Genomic DNA, 19,415 nt, shown 5'->3' with positions numbered 1-19,415 from the left:
ACAGAAAACCAGTGCATTTCAAGGCTATATATATATATATATATATATATATATAGCTGCAAATGTAACAAATATGACAAATAAAAAATCATGATTTGGAGGAGGTGGGGTTAAAGGTAAATGAGTGAAATTCTCATTTTTAAGAGTTGTAGAATCAGTAGATATTGTCTAAAAATGACAAATGAAGAAGTAAAGATATCAGCATACTGCCAAGAGTTGTGATGGTGAACGAATGGATTCTTTTTAAGGATGGAAACAAGGCCCAAACTGCAGAACTATGTCACAGACGTCATTTAACCCAGAATCCCTGGGGTTGGGGTGTGGGGTTGGCTGCCCTATCGCCTCTGGACAGTTTTGTGCTGTTTTGTTTTTTTCCTTTGCCATTTGCTTCCGGAGGCATTTACACAAGTTTTTATGTTTCCTTGAGCTATTAGAGGTTGCTAGAAATTTTTCTGGGCCTGTTTGTCTTGCTGTAACCATCACAAAGCTGTGTATATCTTCACAAATTAGATGTGGTTTAGCTTCTCAAATTAGCACTTTTGCCCAAGGGCATGTTTACCTTCTCTTTCTTGCTTGCTCAGGGCGGGGAAAGTAAGCCTGGGTACAGCTTTAGCTGCCCTCCGAGGGCCAAGCTGGCTGTCCTCAGGCCCCAGCACCTTCCTGCAAGGCTGTGGCCTGGCGAGCACCTGGGAGGCGCTGGGCCAGATCTTGCCGAGCACAGAGGCAGAAGAGCTGGTCACCCGGGAGCCAGTCACAGGCGCTGCGTGGCACTCACATCCCTGTGGCCCACGGCCCTGTGAACCCAGGCAAGCTCCTCTTCCTTTCCAGTGTCCCCTTCCCAGTTTGTGGGACAAATGGTGCCACATCTTACACAGGCACCTTGTAGGCAGTGGTCCCCTCGCCACCGCTGCTTGTCAGGTGTCTCCTTGTGCGCCCATCTCCACCCAGGGCTGCCTTGGGTCTCCAGCACCTCCTTTCTCATCCTCCACCCAGGAGCTCCCCCTCCTCCCACTTCCAGGGCCCGCATGCCAGGACTGGCAGCCACCTGTTTTGTCTCCCTGCATCTGAGTGCCAGCCGTCCGCTGGCATTTCGGCATGTTGCTTTTCCTTGTCCTCACTCTGCACACGACTCCTGACCGTGCCATAACTCCAGGTACTGGCCTGCTCCTTCTGGCCCTGAGTCCCCCCACTTTCACTTCAATACAGGCCATTAGGTGACCCCTCGTAGCCATGCTGTAAACAAGGGGACAGACAAGACGTGGGAGGAGAGGACAACTATCCTCAGCAAACACTTACCGTGTGCCCGATATCGCTCGAGGCATTTTATGTCTGTGAACTCATTTACTCCTCAGAACAACCCAATCTTATCTCCTTTCTAGAGATGAGGCTACTGCTGCACAGAGAGGTTAAGTGACTTTCCTGAGGTCACACAGCCAGGAAGGGACAGAGAAGGGGTTTGAATTCAGGCTCCAGAGTCCAGGCACTTAATGTCTACACTCTATTGCCCCTCCCCGAGGGTTGCTCGTGATCTTGGCCTGGGGTAAAGACGAATTCCACCTGATTGCCCTCCTACCTGATGCCCGGAGCCCAGAGGAGGGTACAGACAACCCCTTGATGTCCCTGCGAGGGCCTAGATATTTAAATATTATGTCTGTTAGGTTCCCGGGGCTGCTATAACCAAGTCCCACAAACTAGTGGCTTAGAATGACAGAAATTTGTTGTCTCAGAGTCCTGGAGGACAGAAGTCCAAAATCAAGGGGTCAGCAGGGCCACGCTCCCTCTGAAGCCTCCGGGAAGAATCCTTCCTGTCTCCTCCGCTTCTGGTGGCTCCAGGTGTGCCCTGCCTGGCAGCTGCAGCCCTCCAGCCTCTGCCTCCATCATCACTGGCATTCCCTGCGAGTGACTCTTTCTCCTTTTCTCACACGGACGACAGTCACGTTGGACTATGCCCACCCTCATTCAGTAGGACCTCACTTTAACTTGATCACGTCTGCAAAGACCCTGTTTCCAAATAAGGTCACATTCACAGGGACTGGGGGTTAGGACTTGAATACATCCTTTGCAGGGACACAAGTCAACCCATGCTGCAATTATCTTTGTCCTGGGTTGTTCTTTGTGTGTGATGGATAACCAGCATAATTTCCAGAATGTCCAGCAATGCCCCCTCCAGCACATAAGCTACCTCCTTAGAAAAAGAAAACATTTTTTTTCTAAGGGGACATAGGGGAGGTTTGCTTTTCCCTCCCTGATGGTGTGGCAGGAAAAGTGGGGTGAGAGGACAGCCATGTCCTGGGTCTCAGGTGAATCCCTGGGAATGAGCCACCAAGTGAGGGTCCTTGGCTTCACGTGGGAAAGTATTCAAGAGCGAGAGGTAGTAAAGGGAAAGCAGGTTTATTGAGAGAGATACACACTCCATAGGCAGAGTGTGGGCGTCTCAGAAAGTGAGCGGCCCTGAAATATGGGAGGGTTAGTTTTTAACAGGCCGGGTAATCTCACAGGGTAAGGCATGGGAGAAGGGGCGGGGATTTCCAGGACTTGGACCACCGCCCCCTTTTTGGCCTTTTATGGTCAGCCCTGAACTGCCACGGCGCCTGTGGGTGTGGCTTAGATGCCAACGTATTATAATGAGGCCCAAGGTCGCTGGAAGTTGAACCTTCCGCCATCTTGGGCCTAGTGAGTAATGACGGTTCATGTTCTGCCCTCCAGGGCTCTGTCCTTCTTTTAATGGTCGTGCCCTGCCTTCCCTCCTGTCTCAGTGGAAGTTAAGGAGCAGTCTGGAGACAGGACGTGCAGAACCGGCGGCCACCTGGGTCCATGTGAAGGGAGGTGGCGAAGGGAGGTGGCGAACGGAGGGGATGGCGGAGAGACGCTCTCAAGACCCTGCTGAGCACGAGCACGGACTGCCTGCCACCCGAGCTCCCGTGTCCTTGAGAGGTAAGAAAACGTCCTCACTGCCGGCGCCGCTGCTCACTGGGCGCTCGGGCAGCACAGCTCCCATCGGTCCAGCAGCCTTCTTTTGACCAGCGCGCCTCTGAGCCGGATCTGCAGCTCAAGGTCGCCCACAGGGGGCTCCTCGGGCTTCCGGGCTCCCCGGGGGCAGGGGAGCCGGCAGGCCACAGCGCCTCCGAGCCCCGCTCATGGAGAGGGGGCGCGTCGTCCGAGCAGGCCACCCTCATGGCCACCAGCTGCGTGGCTGATGGTGACACGTGGCTCTGAGGCTGCCGCTTCCGCCTCGCGACCCGCCCCTTCCCGGCCCCGGACCAGGGTCTGCTTTCTTTCCGGGTCTGGACGTCCTGTGGGGCTCCACCCTCTCCCCTTCTGTCCCCTGATTACCTCCCCCCACTCCCTATCCTGGGCGAAGTTGATCTTTGTCACGTGCTGGCCTCGTGTCCTCAACTTGGAAACATTGGCACAAGGTTGCCTTCGTTTTACTCCATCTAGTTTCTGGAGTTGCGGCTCTTGTCTGGGAATACACATAAGAAAGGATGCGCTGAGACTGGTCCCTGGAGGGGGCACGGGGTAAGGCGGTGACCGTAACGGGACACGGGGAAGACCCGACTCTCCCCGAAGGCGTCTGACCTTATGTCCGTCAGGATGTGCAGATTCCTCAGCCTGTGCACGTGTGAGGAGGGCTCTTTTCCGGACCCGTGTAGCACGACAGTAAACAGGGTTTTGTTTACGGTTTAAATAAAGGGAACAACCAGAGGAGCATTTCGCTTTGGTGAACAAAGAGGACACAGATGCGGGTTTTCCTTGGGGCCCAAATCCACTCCCAGCCAGGTTTCGTGGTGGCAGCTGGAGGGAGCCGTGGGGACCTAGATGTCTTTGCCGCTGTCCGTGCCTTTCTTCCCCGTGGTGCCCTCAGGGACTGCCCCTGGATCTGAGTTCTGACTGTTTACTGCTCTGGAATTTCCGTTTTGCTGGTTTGTGGCGTGGCTGCTGCAGCCCTGGGGCTGTTGGGTGTGGGTTTCCTCAAGCACGGCGATGTTTATATCCATACATGGCTCTGCAGCATTTTTTGGAAGAGAATTAAAACCAAAGTAACTGCCATGATAAACGTCCATACCCTTGGCTCTTACCAGACCTTCCGGTAGAACTTGGAACTGGTCAGTTCCGAGGAGGATAAAGTTAATGATAATAATACTTTGCACTTGGTCTAGCAAAAATATTTTGAATACGGTGGAGGCAAGGATATGAATGTTTGCTTGGCACTGTTTATCAGGAAGTGCTTCTGCTTGTTTGTTATGTTAGGGCTTTGTATACAGAAATCAATTTTTCCTCTCTCACCAATGGGGGGCCACATTTCTTGCCAGTTGCTACATCCAAAGTTTAACAGGAAGTTGCCGTTCATATTTAAATGGTATATTTTAAAAACATATCTGTAAATAGCTGAAGACAGGACGGCTGAAGGTGTGGAGTTGTTTAATATTCTCCCTGACAGATATTTTTGCTCGTGAAATTACATTTCAGTAGTTGTAAAACAGGAAATTTAAAAGCACCAAATCCAGGAGATGGTGACATTTTGATGCTTATCCATCTTTGAATCTGTGGAGGTTCAGAGTTACTCAGGGGATAAGGATTTTTTTTGGTGGGGAGAGGGTGGCTCTGAAGAATTATTCTTAGTTGTATCCAAACATATAATAGGAGAGCAGGAGATAACCTGGGAAAAGCAAAGTGCATACCAGTATTCTCCCCTAGTTGAAAGGGGGGGAGAAAAAGCCCCTTTATATGCAGCATGGTAGCTGTCTTTTCTCCAATAATTATTAAGAGTTTTCTTGCATATCTTTCACTTCCTCCAGGGGCCATCTCCCCGCTGTGTAATAATACATCACCTATGGGGACTCTTTGGCATCAATAAAACAGCACCAGAATGATGGGTTGGAGCTGTACACATCCCAGCAACAGGTCCCTTGGATGGGTATTAGGGCAATCCGTCTCCAGCACAGGGCTCGGGTAATGTATTATTCACAGGATAGAATCACCCAAGGACCAATACACTCTGGCTGTAACTCAGATCAACCCAAGATGCAGCTCCAGGTTGCTTATTGGGTCTACACAGCAGTAATTCAGTATTTTGTAATCCTTTGGAGTCAGAGATCTTGCTACAGCAAATCTGGCTTCAGATCCAGGGGACTCTGTTACCCCCACAAACCAGCAGACATCAAGTCTGTGCACCAGAGACCCATGGCACCGGCTGGCTCAAGAACTTGGAACGTTCTTTGACTGCTACTTAGACGTTTGTCTCAGTTAAGGAAAAACCAATTATGTGTTTATTCTGCAGAAGCTTAAGGGCTCATAAAACTGGGGAAAAACAGACTTCTGGTTTAAGATGGTGGATTTTTCACATGGATTTTTCTTTTTCCTTCCAAATCCAATGAGGAGTTACAAAATGAAAAAATATCCCCAAACAGGAAGGGGGTTGGAGAAAGGGTTATAGGCAAATAAGACATTAAAATGGATGTAGGGAGATAGAGAGCAGAAGGCATAGGTAACAGATGGGAAAAAGCCAAGGATCGGTGTGCAGTGCAGAGAACATGGCAGTGGGGCTCACAGCAGTGGCCAGTCCTCCCAACTGGACACAGAGAGACTGGAAAGTGAAGGAGGGCATCAAACAGAATGTTTAATTAAAGGTTTGTCAACAGTTGTGCCAATCGGTCCCTTCTCTAAATCCCCGCTCACTTCACAGGGAGAGACCAACATTAGGTATTTACTCCTAAGCAAACTAAAAAACCAGAAGGCTCTTCCTAAAGACATTTGACCAAGGAGATCCAAGGTTCCTAGTGTCAGTATTGGTGACTTCCCATTCTAATATCAAAGAATGGTCCCAAGAGCACAAGCATCCTACTTGTGAACCCTAAAGCAAAGTCTGCTGGTGCACAAGGCCAACCCCACACATGATACTCCGGTGCAGGCCTTTTATTAGCTCAAGGGTGTGGCCAGCTACTGTAAATACGGTCCTTCAACCTCAAATATGAACAGAGGACTAAACATAACCAGACACATGGGGAAAGCTGGCCATCTGTAAAAAAAAAAAAGACCAAGAATATTGAACAGAATAGCTGACTGCATAAGATTAAAAACACAACCCAGGGAAGAGAGGGAACCTGACAAATCTAGTTAGTATCCTCAGAGAAATCTGGGGGAGATTTTGCATCCACAAAATCAGAAGTGGATGCTGTGAAAAGAGAATGAGAAGGAGCGGTTTTTGTTTGTTTGTTGTTTGGTTTCTGGCTTAAAACAACAAAAATTCTTTCCTTCACAGTTCTAGAGGTTAGAAGTTTGAAATCAGGTGTTGGCAGGTCTGTGCTCCCTCTGAAGGCTCTAGGGAAGAACCCAGAAGGCATTTTTTGAAGCTAAACATTCAGATGAAGAGCTGAGAGATAAAGTTGAGGAAACCTTTTGGATGTGAAACACAAGAACAAAGATATAAAAAATATGAGAGAAAACATAAGGGACCTAAAGCATTACTCCAAGAGGGCAGCACCCAACTACTATCCATTTTCAGACAGAAAATGGAGAGAAGAATATTACCAAAGAAAAATAGAGATTTTTTTTGTTCTTTTTAAAAAATTTTTTATTGAAATATAGTTGATTTACAATGTTGTTTCAGGTGTACAATAAAGTAATGCAGATGTATATATATATTTCTTACATTCTCTTCCATTGTAGGTTATTACAAGATACTGAGTATAGTTTCCTGTGCTGTATAGTCTGTTCTTTTTGGTTATCTATTTTATATATAGTAGTGTGTATATTTTAATCCCAAACTCCTAATTTATCCCTCCCCCCACCACTTTGGTAACCATAAGTTTGTTTCCTATTTCCGTGAGTCTATTTCTGTTTTGTAAATAAGATCATTTGTATCCTTTTTTTTAGATTCCACTTACATATCATACGGTATTTATCTTTCTCTGTCAGACTTACTTCACTTAGTATGATAATCTCTAGGTCCACCCATGTTGCTGCAAATGGTATTATTTCATTCTTTTTTATGGCTGAGTAATGTTCCATTGTATATATGTACGACATCTTTATCCATTCATCTGTCGATGGACATTTATGTTGTTTCCATGTCTTGGCTCTTGTAAATAGTGCTGCAGTGAACATTGGGGTGCATGTATCTTTTGGAATTATGGTTTTCTCTGGATATATGCCAAGCAGTGGGATTGCAAGATCATATGGTAGCTCTATTTTTAGTTTTTTAAGGAACCTCCACGCTGTTCTCCATAGTGGCTGCACCAGTTTACATTACCACCAACAGTACAGGATGGTTCTCTTTTCTCCACACCCTCTCCAGCATTTATTGTGTATAGACTTTTTGATGATGTCCATTCTGACTAGTGTGAGGTGATACCTCATTATAGTTTTGACTTCCATTTCTCTAATACTTAGCAAAGTTGAGCATCTTTTCGTGTGCCTCTTGGCCACCTGTATGTCGTCTTTGGAGAAATGTCTTTTTAGCTCCTCTGCCCATTTTTTTTACTGGGTTTTTTGTTTTTTTGATATTGAGCTGTATGAGCTATATGTATATCTTGGAGATTAATCCCTTGTCAGTTGCATCGTTTCCAAATATTTTCACCCATTCTGTAGGTTGTCTTTTTGTTTTGTTTATGGTTTCCTTTGCTGTGCAAAAGCTTTTAAGTTTAATTAGGTCCCATTTGTTTACCTTTGTTTTTATTTCAGTTACTCTAGAAGATGTAATCCAAAAAGGTATTGCTTCGATTTATGTCAAAGACTGTTCTGCCTGTGTTTTCCTCTAGGAGTTTTATAGTATCTGGTCTTGCATTTAGGTCTTTAATCCATTTTGAGTTTATTTTTGTGTATGGTGTTAGAGAATCTTCTAATTTCATTCTTTTACATGTAGCTATCCAGTTTTCCCAGCACCACTTATTGAAGAGACTGTCTTTCTCCATTGTATATTCTTGCCTCCTTTTTGTAGATTAATTGACCATAAGTGCATGTGTTTATCTCTGGGCTTTCTATCCTGTTCCATTGGTCTATATTTTTGTTTTTGTGCTAGTACCATACTGTTTTGGTTACTGTAGCTTTGTAGTATAGCCTGAAGTCAGGGAGCCTGATTCCTCCAACTTTTGTTTTTCTTTCTCAAAATTGCTTTGGCTATTCGGGGTCTTTTGTGTTTTCATACAAATTTGAAAAATTTTCATTCTAGTTCTAAGAAAAATGCAGTTTGTAGTATGATAGGAATTGCATTGAATCTGTAGATTGCCTTGGTAGTATAGTCATTTGGACAATATTGATTCTTCCAATCCAAGAAAATGGTATATCTTTCCATTTGTTTGTGTCATTTTTGATATCTTTCGTCAGGGTCTTATAGTTTTCAGAGTACAGGGCTTTTGCTTCCTTAGGTAGGTTTATTCCTAGGTATTTTATTATTTTTGATGCAGTCGTAAATGGGATTGTTTCCTTTATTTCTCTTTCTGATATTTCATTGTTAGTGTATAGAAATGCAACAGATTTCTGTTCGTTAATTTTGTATCCTGCAACTTTACCAAATTCACTGATGAGCTCTAGTAGTTTTCTGGTAGTGTCTTTAGGATTTTCTATGTATAGTATCATGCCATCTGCAAACACTGACAGTTTTACTTCTTTTCCAATTTGGATTCCTTTTTCTTCTCTGATTGCTGTGGCTAGCACTTCCAAAAGTATGTTGAACAAAAGTGGCAAAATGGGACATCCTTGTTGTGTTCCTGATCTTAGAGGAAATACTTTCAGCTTTTCACCATTGAGTATGATGTTAGCTGGGGTTTTGTCATATATGGCCTGTATTATGTTGAAGTCAGTTCCCTTTATGCCCACTTTCATGATAGTTTTTATCATAAATGGATATTGAATTTTATCAAAAGCTTTTTCTGCATCTACTGAGATGATCGTATGGTTTTTATTCTTCAGTTTGTTTATGTGGTTTATCACACTGATTGATTTGCAGATATTGAAAAATCCTTGCATCCCTGGGATAAATCCCACTTGATCGTGGTGTATGATCCTTTTCATGTATTGTTGGATTCAGTTTGCTAGTATTTTGTTGAGGATTTTAGCATCTATGTTCGTCAGCAAAATTGGCCTGTAGTTCTCTTTTTGTGTGTGTGTGGTATCTTTGTCTGGTTTTGGTATCAGGGTGATGCTGTCCTCATAGAATGAGTTTGGAAGTGTTCCTTCCTCTGCAATTTTTTGGAATAGTTTTAGAAGTTTAGGTGTTAATTCTTCTCTAAATGTTTGCTAGAATTTGCCTGTGAAGCCATCTGGTCATGGACTTTTGTTTGTTGGAAGCTTTTAAATCACAGATTCAATTTCAGTACTTGGAATTGGTCTGTTCATATTTTCTGTTTCTTCCTGGTTCAGTCTTGGGAGATTGTACCTTTCTGAGATTTTGTCCATTTCTTCTAGGTTGTCCATTTTATTAATATATAGTTGCTTCTAGTAGTCTTTTATGGTCCTTTGTGTTTCTATGGTGTCAATTGTAACTTCTCCTTTTTAATTTCTAATTTTATTGATTTGAACCCTCTCCCTTTTTTTCTTCATGAGTCTGGCTAAAGGTTTATCAATTTTGTTTATCTTTTCAAGGAACCAGCTTTTAGTTTCCTTGATCTCTTCTATTGTTTTTTAGTCTCTGTTTCATTTATTTCTTCTCTGATCTTCATGATTTCTTTTTTTCTGCTAACTTTGGTTTTTGTTGTTTCTTCTTTCTCTTGTTGCTTTAGGTGTAAGGTTAAGTTGTTTATTTGAGATTTTTTCTTGTTTCCTGAGGTGAGCTTGTATTGCTATAAACTTCCCTCATAAAACTGCCTTTGCTGCATCCCATAGCATTTGTATTATGGGTTTTGGGTTGTTGTGTTTTTGTTTTCCTTTGTCTCTAGGTATTTTTTGACATTTTCTTTGACTTCTTCAGTGATCCATTGGTTGTTAAGTAGCATATTGTTTGGCTTCACGTTTTTGTGTTTTTTTTTTTTTTTTTTTTTTTGCAGTACGCAGGCCTCTCACTGCTGTGGCCTCTCCTACTGCAGAGCACAGGCTCGGACACGCAGGCTCAGCAGCCATGGCTCATGGGCCCAGCTGCTCCACGGCATGTGGGATCCTCCCGGACCGGGGCACAAACCCGCATCCCCTGCATCTGCAGGCAGACTCCCAACCACTGCGCCACCAGGGAAGCCCTGTGTTTTTGTTTTTTTGCAGTATTTTTCTTCTCACACTTGATTTCTAATCTTATAGCATTGTGGTTGGAAAAGTTGCTTGATACAATTTCAATTTTCTTAAATTTACTGAGGCTCACTTTACGGCCCAGCATGTGATCTGTTCTGAAGAATGTTCCATGTGCACTTGAAAAGAATGTGTATTCTGCTGATTTCAGATGGAATGGTCTATAAATATCAACTAAGTCCATCTGGTCTAATGTGTCATTTAAGGTCTGTATTTCCTTATTGATTTTCTGTCTGGATGATCTGTCCATCAATGAAAGTGAGTGTTAAAAGTCCCCCACTATTATTGTGTTACTGTCAGTTTCTACTTTTATGTCTGTTAACATTTGCCTTACATATTGATATGCTTTTATGTTGGGCGCATATATATTTACAATTGTTATATCTTCTTTGTGGATTAACCCATTTATCATTATGTAGTGTCTTTCTTTGTCTTTCGTAACAGCTTTCATTTTAAAGTTTATTGAAAGTCTATGCTGCCTTGGAACTTCCCTGGTGGTGCAGTGGTAGAGAATCTGCCCTCCAATGCACCGGACAGGGGTTCTATCCCTGGTCAGGGAACTAAGATCCCACATGCTGTGGGGCAACTAGGCCTGTGCACTGCAACTACTGGGCCTGCATGTCCTCAACTAGAGAGCCCGCATGCCACAAACTACAGAGCCCACATGCTCTGGAGCACACGCACCACACTACAGAACCCATGCTCTCTGGAGCCTGCACGCCACAAGTAGAGAGAGAAAACCTGCATGCCACTACTAGAGAGAAGCCCGTGCGCCACAACAGAAGATCCCGTGTGCCACAACTAAGACCTGACAGCCAAAAATAAAAATAAATAAATAAATAAAATAAATAAATACTAAAAAAACAATAAAGTATATGCTGTGTTGTAGAGAGCATATATATGAGTCTTGCTTTTGTATCCATTCAGCCAGTCTGTGTTGTTTGGTTGGAGCATTTTATCTGTTTATATTTAAGGTAATTATCAGTATGTATGTTCTTATTTCCATTTTGTTAATAGTTTTGGATTTTTTTTGTAGGTCTTCTTTCTTCCTTTCCTCTTTTGTTCTCTTGTGGTTTGATAACTGTTTTTAGTTTAGATTCCTTTTTCTTTTTTGAGTGTGTATATCTATTATAGATTTTTGGTTTGCAGTTACCATGAGGTTTTGCTATAGCAGTCTATGTAAATACATGATTATTTTAATTTGCTGATCTCTTCATTTCAAATGCATTTCAAATATCCTGGATTTATACTCTCCTCCTCTTATGATTACTGGTTTTGATACCATATTTGTGTGTATCCAACCTTTCCTACCTTTACTGTATGTTGGCCTTTACCAGTGAGCTTTCCCATTTTGTACTTTCCTTGTTTCTCATTGTGGCCTTTTCTTTTCTGGCTGGAGAAGTACCTTTAGCATTTGTTGTAAAGCTGGTTTGGTGGTGCTGAACTCTTTTAGCTTTTGCTTTTCTGTAAAGCTTTTGATTTCTCTGTCAAATCTGAACAAGAGCCTTGCTAGGTAGAGTACACTTGGTTGTAGGTTTTTCCCTTTCATCAATTAAAAAAATATTTCTTTTACTTAGTTGTCTTTGGCTGCACTGGGTCTTCGTTGCTGCATGCGGGCTTTCTCTAGTTGTGGCAAGTGGGTCTACTCTCTGTTGTGGTGCATGGGCTTGTCATTGTGGTGGCTTCTCTTGTTGCAGAGCACGGGCTCTAGATGCACAGGCTTCAGTAGTTGTGGCACGTGAGCTCAGTAGTTGTGGCTTGTGGGCTCTAGAGCACAGGCTCAGTAGTTGTGGCGCACAGGCTTAGTTGCTCTGCGATATGTGGGATCTTCCCGGATCAGGTCTTGAACCCATGTCCCCTGCATTGGCAGGCAGATTCTTAACCACTGTGCCACCAGGGAAGCCCCCCTTTCATCATTTTAAATACATCATTCCACTCCCTTTTGGTCTGCAGAGTTTGTGCTGAAAAATCAGCTGATAAACTTATGGGGATTCCCTTGTATGTCATTTGTTGCTTTTCCTTTGCTGCTTTTAATATTTTCTATTTATCCTTAATTTTTGTCAGTTTGATTACTATGTGTCTCAAACTCAAAGCGTGGTCCTCCTTGGGTTAATCCTGTAAAGGACTCTCTGCACTTCCTGGATTGGGTGACTGCTTCCTTTCCCATGTTAGGGAAGTTTTCAGCTATTATCTCTTCAGATATCTTCTCAGGCTTCTTCTCTCTCTCTTTTCCTTCTGGGACTCCTGTAATGTGAACACTGGTGCATTTGACATTGTCTCAGAGGTCTCTTTAAACTGTCCTCATTTTTCATTTTTTCTTTATTCTGTTCCAAGGCAGTGATTTCCACCACTCTGTATTCCTGGTCATTTATCCATTTTTCTGTCTCATTTATTCTGCTATTGATTCCTTCTAGTGTATTTTTCACTTCAGTTGTTTTATTCTTCAACTCTGTTTGGTTGTTCATTATTTTTTTAAATTCTTTGTCAAAAACTTTGTGGGGCTTCCCTGGTGTGCAGTGGTTAAGAATCTGCCTGCCAATGCAGGGGACATGGGTTTGAGCCCTGGTCCGGGAAGATCCCACATTCTGCGGAGCAACTAAGCCCATGAGCCACAACTACTGAGCCCGTGCTCTAGAGCCCATGAGGTACAACTACTGAGCCCACGTGCCACAGCTACTGAAGCCTGCGCACCTAGAGCCCATGCTCCGCAATAGGAGAAGCCACCACAATGAGAAGCCTGTGCACTGCAATGAAGAGTAGGCCCCGCTCACTGCAACTAGAGAAAGCCCCCACACAGCAACAAAGACTCAACACAACCAAAAATAAATAAAATAAAAAGTATATAAATTTTTTTAAAAAAAGCTTTAAAAATAACTTTTTATAACTTCTTGCTCTATGCCTCCCTTCTTTTCCCAAGTTCTTGGATCATCTTTACTATCATTACTCAGAACTCTTTTTAAGGTAGATTGCCTGTCTCCACTTAACTTAGTTGTTCTTCTGGGGCTTTATCTTGTTCTTTTGTCTGGAACATATTCCCTTGCTGTCTCATTTTGTTTAAACTTATATTTGTATTTTTTATATATGTATTTTTATATAGTAGCTTAGTTATGCTTCTTGACCTTGGAGAAGTGGACTTCTGTAGGGCAAGTCCTATGTGTCCCAGCAGTATACTCTCCTCTCATCACCCAAGGACCAGGGACCAACTGGTCTCAGGGTAGGTTCTGACCTGTGTTTACAGACTCAGTTCTGCAGGTTAAGGAACATAGTTTCCTTTCTTCTGGTGTCTGCTCCCTGGTGGGTGAGGCTGGACTAGAGGCTTGTATAGGCTGCCTGGTGGGAGGGACTGTTGCCTGCCCACTGGTGGATGGAGTTGGGTCTTGGCTCTCTGGTGGGCAGGACCATGTCACGGGGCATGTCTAGAGGTGGCTGTGGGCTCAGGATATCTTTAGGCAGCCTGTCTGTTGATGGGTGGGACTGTGTTCCCACCCTGTTGGCTGTTTGGCCTGAGGAGTCCCAGCACTGGAGCCTACAGGCTGTTGGGTGGGGCCAGGTCTTGGTGCTAATGTTCCAAGCAAGATGTCAGCCCTCAGATGAGTACTCTGTGTATGTTCGCCCCACCAGCTTTTATGTCCCAAGAGAGAGCCACAGCTGCCCCTTGCCTCCCCAGGAGACCCTCCAAGACCAGCAGGTAGGTCTGACCCAGGCTCCTTTGAAGTCACTGCTTTTGCCCTGGGTCCCAGTGTGCATGAGATGTTGTGTGTGCCCTCCAAGAGTGGAGTTTCTGTTTCCCTCAGTCCTGTAAATTTCCTGTGATCAAGACCCGCTGGCCTTCAAAGCCAAATGCTCTGGGGGCTCCTTCTCCTAATGCCAAACGTGGGGCTCAGAACTCTTCCGTGGAAGAACTTCTGTGAATAATTATTCTCCAGTTTGTGGGTCACCTACCCAGGGGAGTATGAGATTTTTTTCTATCATGAATGTGCCCCTCCTACCATTTCATTGCCATTTCTTCTTTGTTTTTGGATGTACAGTATCTTTTTTGGTAGGTTCCAGTTTTTTTTATTGATGGCTGTTCAGCAGTTGTGATTTCGGTGTTCTCATGGGAGGAGGTGAGCTCAAGGTCTTCTACTCTGCCGTCTTGTCTTCAATCTCAAGAGTATATTATTCTTATTCAGGATACCCGTGTTCCTCTGCCTCACAGTGATGTTCTTGCCTTGGTTAAAATCCACACTGTGAATGGGAAGTCCCTCACTGAAAAACAGAGACTCTCAGATTGGCTTAAAATTCTGCCATATCCTGCTTATAAGGTACATGCCTTTGCTCTCAGTGCTGGGCAGTCTGAAAGCACCACATAACAGAGCAGACAGAAGTGTCAACAGGATGACCAGGTCCAGAGAAGGTAGGGAAACCGGTGGGGCAGTCAATCATCAGGGAGGCCCGAGCCCCAGTGTACAGCTGCTCATGCTGCAACCCCGGCTGTGCTCCAAATAGAGATATTTTAGACATAGATCTATCTTCTGGTTTAACATGGCAGAGAAAACACCTGAATTTATGGTTGCTTTCTCATAAAGGAAGCAATTTCAATAAAATAAAAATGGGGGGATAGATCTGTAAGGGCAAAGAGAATGCGAGGAGAGACTGAAGCAATCTGTTTGGAAGCTGGGAGGTAGATGGCTGAGGAATAACTGTTAATGGACCCATGAAAGCTGAAGCCTACACTAGGGGAAAATCTAGAAACTGAAGAACTACCAAAAGACTCTGGAGTTGAAAGCATCAGTTAACTCTGAATGAAGGGATTAGGTGAGGCTCAAATGAGGAAGAATGTTTGAAAATCTTTACATGAAGTAGGTAGACCTCCTGGGATTCCCTCCCTCATCCTGTGCATCCTGATGAGCATCACCCTCTTGTGATGAGCAGAAGAAAGCTTAAAAAATCATAATTGAAATCTTGGAAACAAATCTACCCATCAAACAGGATTACTGGACTTCTATTTTACCTGATGATAAATGTAACAGGAATCAGATTTATCCTCTCTTCTAAAACAACTAAAAATCTGGAAAAATGAATGAAACTGAATTGTAGGGCAACTTGAAATGGCCTATTGTATGTAATTGGAACTCTAGAAGGAGAAGATAGTGGGGTGAGGTTGTGGTAGGAGACAGAAAAAACATTTGAAGAAATAATGGCCGTAATTTCCCCAATTTTGATGAAAATTATAAATCCACAGGTCTAAGAAATTTGGTAAACCCCAAGCACAAGAAATGTAAAGAAAACTACACAAAGACACATCATAATCAAATTGCTTAAAACCAGAGGTAAAGAGAAAATCTTAAGAGCAGCCAGAAAATAAATACACTGCTATTAGATAAAAGTGATAGCAACTTCTTGTTGGAAACAAAGCAAGCCAGAAGACAGTGGAGCAACATATTTATGTACCAAAAGGAAAAAAACATTGTCAAACTAGAATTTTATACATGGAGAAATTGGGAAACACTAAAGCAGAAAAAAGTTACCACTTGCAGAAACAAACTAGAAGAAGTTTTAAAAGAAGTCATGGAGACAGAAGGAAAATGATCCTAGAAGAAAAACTGGATCTGCACAAAGGAATGATAAGCACCAGAAATGATGTGTATGTGAATATAAGATTTCTTTTTTTGTTTTTAAAAAAGTCTTAATTTTAAATATAAAAATAGTAACCATAGAGTTTATAACATATGTAAAATCTAGACAAAATATAGCGCAAACTTCAGGGGAGGAAGAATGGAAATATACTGTTGTAAAATTCTTATACTACACACAGAATGGTATAATATTACTTTAAGTGAGACTGTAATAAGTTAAAGATGTATACCATAAACCCTAAAGTAACCAGTAAAATAAGAAAGTAAAGGCTTACAGCTAATAAGCCAAAAGAGGAGATAAATTTAAATTATAAAAATACTCAATCTAAAAGAAGCCAGCACAAAAGGAAAACGGGAACAAATAAAAGATGAGACAGGGGCTTCCCTGGTGGCGCAGTGGTTGAGAGTCCGCCTGCCGGTGCAGGGGACACGGGTTCATGCCCCGGTCTGGGAGGATCCCGTGTGCCGCAGAGCGGCTGGGCCCATGAGCCATGGCCACTGAGCCTGCATGTCTGGAGTCTGTGCTCCGCAGCGGGAGAGGCCATGACAGTGAGAGGCCCGCATGCCACACACACACACAAAAAAGATGAGACAAATAGGAAACAAATATCAAAATGATGTATTTAAACCCAAACACATTAATAATCAGACTAAATGTAAATGGTATAAACATCCCCAATCAAAAGGCAGAGGTAGTCAGAATGAATAAAAAAAACAAGATAACTATTTGCTTTCTAAAAGAAATCCATTAAAATATAAGGACACAAACAGGTTAAAAGTAAAAGTTGAAAGAAGGCATACAAGGTAAAAAATAGATTTTAAAAATTTAGATCCAGTAGTCAAACCAATTTAAAGAAAGAAGGAGTGGCTCTCAGAGAAATTAAATTTCAGAGTGAAGAATATTATTAGGGATAAAGAGGATAATTTGGTAATGATAAAAGAAGCAAGTTACCAAGAGTGTACAAAACAAATGGAAGCATTAATGCACATCATAACAGAACTTCAAAATTCTTGAAGCGAGAGTGAATAGAATTGTAAGGAGAAATGGACAAATCTTCTACTCTCAATAATTTGAATAAAAAGTAGATCGAAAATCAGTAAAGATATAGAAGCCTTGAACAATACTTTCAACCAACATGTTCTAATTGATATTTATAGAACTTTACACTTAACAACAGAAGAATGCACATTCTTTTGCAGTACATATGGAACGCCCACTAAAATAGTATATTCTTGGGCAATAAAAAATGCAATAACTGTATAAGAATTTAAATCAAACAGTCTGTTCACTGATCACAATGGAATTAAAAGTTAATAATGTAAGGATTGCTGAATATCTTCAAATATTTGGAAATTAAACAACACATTTTAAAATAACCCAAAGGTCAAGGAAGAAATCAAAAGGGAACTGAATCAAAATGAAAATGCAACCTATCAAAATTTGTGGGATGCAAAATTTGTGGGATGCAAGTATGCTTTAGTTAGGGGAAAATTTATAGTACCAAATGCATATACATTAAGTCTCCTACATACGAATGAGTTCCATTCCAAGAGTGCGTTCGTAAGTCCAATTTGTTCATAAGTCCAACAGAGTTAGCCTAGGTACCCACCTTTTACAGATAATGCCAGACATGTGAACTAACTTACATGATTGGACATGCAAATGCATGTTTGCCTCTTTGAAAGTTCACAACTGGAAGGTTTGTATGTAGGGGACTTACTGTATTAGAAAAAAGAAAAGTCTCAAATAAATTACTTCAGCTTATACTATAAGAAATAAGAGGGCTTCCCTGGTGGTGCAGTGGTTGAGAGTCCGCCTGCCGATGCAGGGGACACAGGTTCGCGCCCTGGTCCGGGAAGATCCCACATGCCGCGGAACGGCTGGGCCCGTGAACCATGGCCGCTAAGCCTGCACGTCCAGAGCCTGTGCTCCGCAACGGGAGAGGCCACAGCAGTGAGAGGCCCGCGTACCGCAAAAAAAAAAAAAAAAAAAAAAGAAATAAGAGAAAGAAGAAAAATTAAACTCAAAACAGAAGAAAAGAAACAATAAAGAGTATAAATAAATAAAATAGAGAATAGAAAACAAAAGAAAAAATCAGTGAAACCAAAAGTTTGTTCTTTGATAAAATCAATAAAACTCAAAAGCTTCTTGCCAGAAGTATCAGAAAAAAATATCAAAGATACAAATTACCAATATCAGGAATGAGAGAGGGGACATCACTACAGACTTTATATATATTAAAAGGAAAATTATAAAGTATTATAAATAACTTCATATGAGTTAGTTTAATAATTGAGATGAAAGAGACTTCCCTTGAAAGATATAAACTTTCAAAGCTCACTCGGAAAGAAACAGCCATAATAAAAAACAACATTCTGATACTTGCTACAACATGGATGAACCTTGAAAACATTATGCTGAGTGAGTAAGCCAGACACAAAAAGACACCTGTTGTATGATTCCACTTGCATGAAATATCTATAATAGGCAAATTTTATAGAGAGGAATAGAGGTTACGGGACTGAGAGGAAGGGGAAAAGCGGTTTACTGTTTAATGGGTACAGAGTTTCTGTTTGGAATGATGAGAACGTTCTGGAAATAGTGGTGATGGTTATGGGACATTGTTTATGTGCTTAATGCCCTTGAATTGTATATTTAAAATATTTGAAATGGTAAATTGTACATTATGAATATTTTATCACACACAAAAAATAAAAAGAATCTGAATTTGAAATAGATAATCTGAATCAAAAATACATAATCTGAATATGAATAAATCTATTAAAGAAATTTAATTTGTAAGTAAAAATCTTTCCAAAAAGATGACTCCAGGCACAGATGGCTTCGCTGGTGTATTCTGCCATACATTTAAGGAAGAAATAATATCAGTTCTATACAAACTCTTCCAGAAAATTGAAAAGGAGGAAATACTTTGCAACTCATTCTGTGAGGCCAGCATTACTCTGATACCAAAACCAGACAAAGACATTATAAGAATACAATACTACAGACAAATTCCCTTCATGAATTTAGATGCAAAAATTTTTAACAAAATTAAGCAGAGTGAATCTAACAGTAAATAAAAATTACAATACATATTGCCAGGTGGGATTTTTCCCAGGAGTGCAATGTTAAACATTAAAATCAAGTAACTCATCATATTAGCAACCTAAAAAAGAAGAATCACGTGACCATCTCAGTATATGCAGACAAAGCATTTAACAAAATCTAACATCCATTCCTGGTCACAACGCTCAGCAAAGTACAATTAGAAGAGAACTTCCTTGACCTGATAAAAGGTGTCTATGAAAAAACTATAGCTAACATCAAATTTAATGGTGAAAACCTGAATGCTTAAAGCAACAATAAGATACTGCCACACACCTGTTAGAATCTAAATCCAAAACACTGACAACATCAAATGTTGGTGAGGATACAGAGCAACAGGAATTCTCATTCATTGCTGCTGGAATGCAAAACACTAAATCCACTTTGGAAGACAGTGGTAGTTTCTTACAAAACTAACCATATGCTTACCATACAATCCAGCAATTGCACTACTTGGTATTTATCCAAATGAG

At 41.9% G+C, this 19,415-nt stretch overlaps 1 protein-coding gene across 1 annotated transcript in view; it reads left to right on the top strand.

Moving 5' to 3' along the window:
- The window catches only part of TM2D3 (TM2 domain containing 3), a 337,824-nt gene that overhangs the window by 113,961 nt on the left and 204,448 nt on the right, over nucleotides 1–19,415 (top strand). The gene's annotated exons all lie outside the window — the stretch shown is intronic.

The sequence above is a fragment of the Orcinus orca genome, chromosome 2 (genome assembly GCF_937001465.1).
Source record: "Orcinus orca chromosome 2, mOrcOrc1.1, whole genome shotgun sequence".
Taxonomy (NCBI): domain Eukaryota; kingdom Metazoa; phylum Chordata; class Mammalia; order Artiodactyla; family Delphinidae; genus Orcinus; species Orcinus orca.
Note: the sequence above shows the minus strand (reverse complement) of the source record. Positions and strands in the feature narration are given on the sequence as shown.